We start from the raw sequence: 8,442 nt of genomic DNA on the forward strand, positions 1-8,442 counted from the left end.
GGTCAAAATACGTTTCTCTTTTATTCTATATTAATATGATTAATTTTCTAGAATTTGCTTTTGTTTGTGTAGTTTTCATTTAATTGCAGTCTTGTGCAATATTCAACATTTTAACCAACCACTTGTGTTAAGACACATATCAGATCCAGGATCTGTGGTTTAAATCAGTACCCTTCCAGTATATCACTTACTTCATGAATTGCTAAAATAAAATCATGGATGCCAATCAATTCTTAAAAATTTATTAAATGAGGACAAAACTGAATTTCTGTGTGTTGGCTCATCCCATTCTCTTTGTAATATGTTGAATCTGAATCTGATACGATATTGCATAACACTCCTGGTGGAATCATACTCCAGGATGCGCATGATGTATGAGATTGATATGTCTTATTGGTTGATATGGTTTGTGACGGCTTATTTGAATTGCTTAGTGTCTTCTATGGTGATTGAGTATGGTAATGAGTTCCAGTATTTTACTGTTTGGGGGGAAAATTGTGTCTGTGGCAGTTCTTGTTTAAAGATATGACTTCGTAACATAGGATGTTGGTGCCGTGACTGACGTCGAACCGTCAGTAGGCGGTCATTCACCGGCAGGGCGAGGAGGTTCTGTCTTGATTTCTGGAGCACTGTTAGTCTGCTTACTGTCCTTCTATTTTTGAGAGAGTTCCATTGAAGGTTGGTGAGTATGTCGAATAACACTGCTGTATCTGGAGTAGTAATTGACGACAAACCTTGCGGCTCTAATTTTGTCTAATTTATTGGTAAGATCCTGTGTACGGGGGTCCCAAACTGAAGATGACTATTCTAAAAGTGGGCAAACTAAGGTAAAATATGCATTTTCTTTGATGGATTTAGTCCCAAGGTTGAGGTTCCTGTCTATAAAGCCTTGTACAACCTACACAAAGTATCCAATATGATGTCATTTCATAAGCATTCTGCGTGGTGAACCAGTATAAACTCCTCCTCTCCTCTTCAACTAATTCAACCAGCTCTTGTCCACCTGGATGACCACTAGCTCCGTCAGTGGTTAAACAGCATCCAATGATAAAGTACATTAAATCTATATACTCTGATTATCAACTTTCAAAGCAGAGCAGTATATTCTAAGAGAACTAAGAGAAAAGAATGTTAGAATCAGCTGATGCAACTAAGCTTGATGTTGTCATAAGCTGTGAAACGTGGTTGAAACCCGGTATTGGTCAATCTGAGATCTTCCATTGTGCAATCTGAGATCTTCCATCTGGCTACAACATCTATAGAGGAAAGATAGGAGAGATGGATTTGGTTGTGAACTGTAGGGTATTAACCTCAATAGTCATCTGATACCAGTTGAAGGAGATACTGAAGTAGTTGCTGCTAAGGTAATTAATGGAAATCACCGTATAATATCTGGTGCAGTGGACCATCCACCGATACCACTAACACCTACAAAGATGATGTAAACCGGTCTGGTCTATTCCGGACTTGTGTAGTTGAGGAGATTGAAGTAGTTCCTGCTAAGGGTACTTAATGGGAATCATGTAATATTTTATATATAATAGTCATGAGCACCCAAACCTACATAGATGATGCAAACTGGCAGTCTATCCAAGACCTATGCCACAAAAACCCAAGCACTGCTGTGAATGGTGGTAACATACATTTTGCCAGATAATAATTTGGTGGCAGACTAAGCATGCTAAGTAACGTCTCACCAGTAGAGACAGTCAATCATGGAGTCGTAATCTTTGGTGAGCACATACCATTACGTTAGACGTTGTAATGACTGACCGTTGGCATGCCAGGACTATTGTGACTATGACGTGATATTTTTGGAGACGAATGCTCGTGCGTACTGCGTACAGATCGAAACCACAAGTTGTAAACTCGTTCTGTGAAAGCACATTGACTTGGATAAATTCCGCTTTGATGCCCAAACTTGGTCAGAATAGTAGTCACAAGTTTGCCCAGAAAAAAATTGTACATGGTAATGTTCCATACAAGATGACAAGCTATTACATCTACAAGATATGGTCAGCATGGTCAGTGCTGGTTCAATACACAGATCAAGGTATGTGTCGCCGCAAAACACGGACTAACAAGAAGGCAAGGAAATATAATCAAAACAGGGACTGTCGCCGCTATCTTTAAATCAAGAAAGACACGCAGAGGACTAAGGACTTTCAGCCAAGGTTACAACAAGCACCTTAGTGACTCAGCAGTGATTCTTAACGGAAACCACCATCTTGAATAAACACATCTCCTCTGAGTTAACGTATGACAGCGTCCATTACTAACGTCAAAATCAATAGTGCAGTTGTAACTAAGCTAAAAAATGTGAAACAGCGTCAAGACTCTGGCTCTGATGACATTCCAATGAGGCTACTCAAAGAACGAAAGCTGGAAGAAAGCTAAAATAGATCTTCAAAAAAGGTTGCCACTACGCCTGTGCTGAGCAATCTGTATGAGTATATTATTCATTGTTACATAATACATTATCCTAATTCATCAGAAGATACTTGGAGATGTACAACATGTTTTCCGAAAGGATATATCTTGTGAGACACAGGTCATCCATATCACAAACACGCGTCAACGTATCCTAGGCTCGTGTAACACACCATTGAGGACCTGGCTCGGAGAGGAAAGAACAAATCGACCTCATCTCCCCGGGCCTCATCTTGTTAGATTTCGCCAAGGTGTTTCACCGCGGTCTAATCCTGAACGAAGAGTGCTATGGTTTGAGAGGTGTAACATTGGAACGGGTAAAAACTTCCAATGTGACCGTACCCAACAAGTGTTAATTGACTCCAAGGCAGTGTACTGGGTCCAAGTTGTTCCTTATCTATGTCAATGATCTACCAGGCAGCACAGTACATATCAACGTATCCTAGGCTCGTATAACATCCATAAAGTTCAACACACGTTTATGTAACTGTCAACAAAGCAGAACTTCACCAATGATTGCCTATATATGCAACAATTTCAGCAGATGCAACAGTATGATTACCAGTATGCCCAGTGCAGTGAGAGAGAAGGGCCTGTATCAGTGACATTGGGACCCACGCTGGAGATGGTGCAACGGCGTTGTGCTTGGTAGTACGTTTCTGGTGATACAATCACACCAGTAGTGTTTCAACTATGGTCGATGAGCTCCGGTAGCAAATTCAGAGGAAAGACGTCAAAACCGTCTTGTCAAGAAGTACCGCATGCGTAACAACCTAGTGGCCCGACCGTCTAAATGAGCTCTCACCAAGCACAAGAGGACATGGATTCCGCTTCAGAATCCCTTTGACAAGACACAGGTCTGTACTTCATCCTTCTTTCCCACCCACTAGCATGACAAGTAGGGACTGAAATAGTTAACATGGAGCTGGAATAGTTAACATGGAGAAGTATCCGGTCCTGTCACCCACCGTCCCTCAACGCCTTCAAGTGTGTGTTGAGGGGGTCATCCCGATAAACTGCATCTGCCTGTTGTTATTTGCACCTGTATATCATAATTATCATTTGTCAGGATTGGACTGAAATTCCCAACCGACGCTAAGCTAAAGCCACGCAGCAAATAATGTGAACAACAAAGAGACGGAATAATGTCACGCAACAAAAGGATTATAATAAATACTTCAAAAAACAGTTCTCTTATACGCATGAAAAATAAATAAATATCAAATGGCAATAACGATTAAATATATCAATTATAATGACTAGTCAGATGAACCTAAATAATGAGTATACTCAATTTAATCACTCGCGATAAAAAAAATATACCAAGTGCACTTGGAAAGGATACGTTAAATCGTCTAGAGTTCCATCACAACGTTGGCAGTTATACAGTGCGTTGAATCCATTCCCAATTATGCCACAACACGTAGCCACGCCTAGTTCAACCAACATGGAATGAAGAATATCGACGAAAAAAACAGTTCCCACGTCCAAGTCCAAGAGTAGAGTATACACACGCATGTACGGCTGTATAAATACAATTAATGAATCCGTGACTAGGATTTGTTTTCAAGTTCATATGATAAACTTCACACAATATTCTATCTGGAAGACTTTCATATTTCCAAATAAGCCACATAATTTACTACTGACTTCTTTCTTTGATTAATGAATGATATGGAACTTCTTTACAACATTCACACACGGCTAGTTCCACAAGATATGTTTTAAATTCCTGAAGTTTATGTCTCTACAGCAGGATGATTTAAATTGTCAATCTCGACACAAAATTACATGATATGTTCAGCACCAATTTAATTATGTTCAATTTGGAACTTTATGCTGAATACAAAATTGATCACACTATGAAAATCTAAATTTGATTTTCCCGCCAAAACAATAATTTAAACTACCACAAGCAAAGCTTTCTTTAAATAACTAATTCATCATTAAATCCACTTTATAATTTACAAACAATATTATTTTACTTACACGAACAATATCTTAAACCAGCATGGTTCTCACAAAGTTGGAAAAGTTAAAGTGTCAGCTTCAACCACGACGACCATTTTAAACTTCGCCAAACCCGACTCAAACACAAGGCACAAATTAGCTTCTATTGCTGATTCTAGCTTATCTTTCTGTATGAAGCATCGCAAACTGGTAAAGCCTTTTTAGCCATACGATGTTAGTATAGAGAAATATCCATCATGCTGAATAAAACAACATTTCACTTCCTCAGTGAAATGGGCAGCAGATCTTATCTCAATCAAATGTTGAAATTGAATGCCCAGATTTTCTGTGAACATACATCCACCAAGCCAGAGACTAATTTACATGACACACAAAAAAACTGAATATTGACAATACCTAAAGAATTATCCACAAAAGAAATGGGCTGACCCAGGATCCAGGTTTGGAGCTGCAAACCGGTCTGCGAACAAGTAAAATGAGGGCTTTTGGAGCTGCGAACAGTCAAAATCAAGGGTCTTTTTGGTTGAAAATCGCCAAAAAAAACCCCAGAAATACGAGGAATGAGCAATTTTGGGGTCTTTTAGAGCTGAAATTATCAAAATCAAGGGTCTTTCGGAGCTCCATTTTGGTCAAATATAGGGGGTCTTTCGGAGCAGCGAAATCCAAAAAGGGGGGTCTTTCCGGGGAACATACCCGTATGGTCATTTGTAGTAAGTGCCCCCCCGGGAGTAACTGTCGCCATGCATGTCGAGTTATAAAAATAGGTTTACTAGTAAAAATATCAGACTTTGTTCAGAGCTGTTCAGGTTTTACATACAAACTTGCTATTTACTCACGTGATATTTGATTTAAGAAATTCCTATCACTGTTTTCAAATGGCATGAATGGAAAGCTTCTTAAGATGCGATTTTGCGAATTGCAACAACAGTATAATATAAATGCAAGGCCGTCAGACAGTTGACTCGTGCAATAACTAATACCGTTCACTTGATGTATTTTACATACACTGTTCCTTTATCATGTGCATTCATCATGACATTTCAGTACACTCCGTTTGTAAGTGCATGCGCACGCCAAGAGGTAACGACCTTTTTCCTTATACACACCTGAGGCTGGGCAACGGATTCGTATTTCAATTCCGCTAACGTACGCTCCCGTGATATTACACAATCTGCCCCTTTTCGAAAAAAACCAAACCAACCACCAAACAACGGATGGTAGACTTTATTTTAAAAAAAACACAAGTTAAAATCGACATGAGATTGGCAACGATTGTGCTCTTACTAGATATTTTTGAAATGTCACGTGCATCACAATTTTTACCGAAATTGTGCTGGTTTGTTTTTTATTGTGTTGATATTTTAAAAGCTTATTTAATAAAGAATGTTGTTGGGTCAAACATGGGGCCCTGCTACACATCTACACATTTTCAGCTATTATCAACATGTGTAATATACATACAATTTTCACAAAATAAATAAAGCACAATATTCACAAGTACATGCCCACAAAGACTTGTATCTTTGTTTGAAAGTATGTACATTTGTTTAACTTTTTACTTAATTACTCAGCTTATTCCAACTTCAACCCCGCTGTAGGAAAAAGATGATCAAAATTACAAGACATAAAGCCTATCAATTTGTCGCAGCTTTTCTGTTATTATCATTTTGCTTTTAAGTACATAAGAAAACCTGTTGATAAAGTAGTGGAGTCATATCGTTCGGACATTTAAACATTAACAGAGATTTGAAATACATTGACTGATTCAAAAGTGATTCCCGCCCTAGCAGTATTTCAGAAGAAGTAAGGTAATTGGCATGCAATATTTTTCTTTCACATCGTTTCAGTAAATCCCGTGTATCTTTATTGAAGCGACCAAACCACACTACACTACAATAGTCGAACTCAGAATCGAAATGTAGTTGAATAAAGTGTTTTGTATAAAACATTAAAGAGTTTGTACATCAAGAAATGTGTTAAAACGTCTCAAGGGTCCAATTTTACAAACAATTTCTGTATTACTTTGTGATGTCAATTTGATGCATTGCAATTGTTGTAACCAATCAGCACTCTTGAATCACGTCAAATTGACCTCACGTTTCACGTACTACGTCCATGTGCGAAAATCTAATCCTGCCTATTCTTGAAGTCGACAATGTAGTGTAAAATAATTACTGAATTTCCAGCTGCTTTTTACTATATAAGAAATGTTCAAGAATCACAAGAAAATCATCCAAAATTGTCCAATTGTGTTACTTGTGCATGGGGGATATTAAGACTGACTTCATCTTGGCCTTCAAATTCTGGTTCTGATGTCTGACATTATAACATCAATTGCTAATGGCACACTCTAGTATAAATCACACTACATGTATGGCTTTCTTAAGTAAAAAAGTAAAAAAGTATCGTTGGTGTTAAATTTTATACATAAAAGAAGCATACCTTATTTACATACAAATTACCTTTTATGCCCTAATTGATTTCATAATTAAAGTGATAAATGAATTAAACGGCAAAATACCTACAGACAGATAGGTATACGTGCTACCAAATACATCGTCAGTAGTATTTTGGACATACTTTTCCTTAAAACAATATGTTCAAAGTGACCAATTGAAATTAAAGCAGCAAATAAATCACTAACATAAAGTTATGTTTTTATAGTTTAAAATCGGTGAGAAGGACAGACATGGTATTACATGATAAACAAAACATCCCAATCTCACAAAATCGTCAAACTTGTCAAATAGGACAGTAGCGTATGTGATGCAGTATGTCGTAATAATGCAACGCGTTTTCAGAAGTCAAGAAAACACAAATCAGTCGGTCATCGTTTGGTCATGGAATAGTCTCAAGCTGCTCTTTCCAAATTGTTAAAAATTCATCCAAAGAAGAGATTCCAACTTCATGCTTTTTGTTTTGTCAACAATAAGTTGCCTGCACCAAACTTAATTTCCGGGATGATCACGTTACAGTGCTAACTTAATTGTGTGTTAACTTAGGAAGTTACTATGACATTAATAGTAAAAAATGTTTGATAATAGAATCTGAAATACATATGATTGACAAGTTGATAGCCGACCCTCGTAAAGATCAAAAAACAATATAAAAATAAACCATTATTGTCATATATTCTCAGAAGCTTTCAAAAAACGTTACGACATTTTAAAGAAGGCTGATAAATTAGCAGATTGTCCGATAGATGTGTTGCTTTGATCATGAAGTATATAAGAGAGATGGAAAGTGTTAAAAGACTATTTATACATCAAACTGAGTATCAAACTTGCCGCGAGACTGAATAAAAGAAGAAAGAAAGAAAGAAAGATGGTAAGGAGTGAGGGAGAGAGGAAGAGATGGGGAGGGGAATGGAGTGTGAGAGGGCCCTGGTGGAAGAGAGAAAGAGAAAGAAATGAAGAGAAGAAATTAAGAGAAAGAAGTAACGAGAAAGAAATTAAGAGAAAGGAAAGGAAAATAAATATGGGAAGGGGAGTGACAGTGAGAGGGGACAAGAGAGCGAATGAGAAAGACAGAGAAGGACAGAGAAAGGAAAAGAATTGAACTTGGAATAATGATTTTAAAAACTAATCACATACATCACAAGGCAGCCATTCGATGATGTCAAAGCTTTCATCATGTTCATGCGTTATGTAATTAAAACGTCCAGTCAGGTATATTTCACACCTGCCTAACACAAATCACCCATTTTCGGAAACTGGACGCTGATTGTACAATCTTATGAATATTGATTAGCAACATTTTTCAATATGTCAGCGCTCTAATCGGACACAATAGAATCATTGTAGATGGTAGATGAATAGACGCTGGAGTCCGTTGGTCAAGTCAGTTACCAATTTAACAGCGGAACCATCTTGTCCGAAACAACATGAACAAAAAGTTCCACTTTATGAATAGCCTGTCGGCAAATCAATTCAGCATCAGAAGGAACAGTGTGTGACGTAATCCTCATTGCCGTCGATGGAATCCTAAGTACTCAAAATATAAACAACAAAATGTAAGTTGGTTAGTTGGATGTCATTGCAA

This window comes from Amphiura filiformis, chromosome 12, assembly GCF_039555335.1.
Source record: "Amphiura filiformis chromosome 12, Afil_fr2py, whole genome shotgun sequence".
NCBI classification, from domain to species: Eukaryota; Metazoa; Echinodermata; class Ophiuroidea; order Amphilepidida; family Amphiuridae; genus Amphiura; species Amphiura filiformis.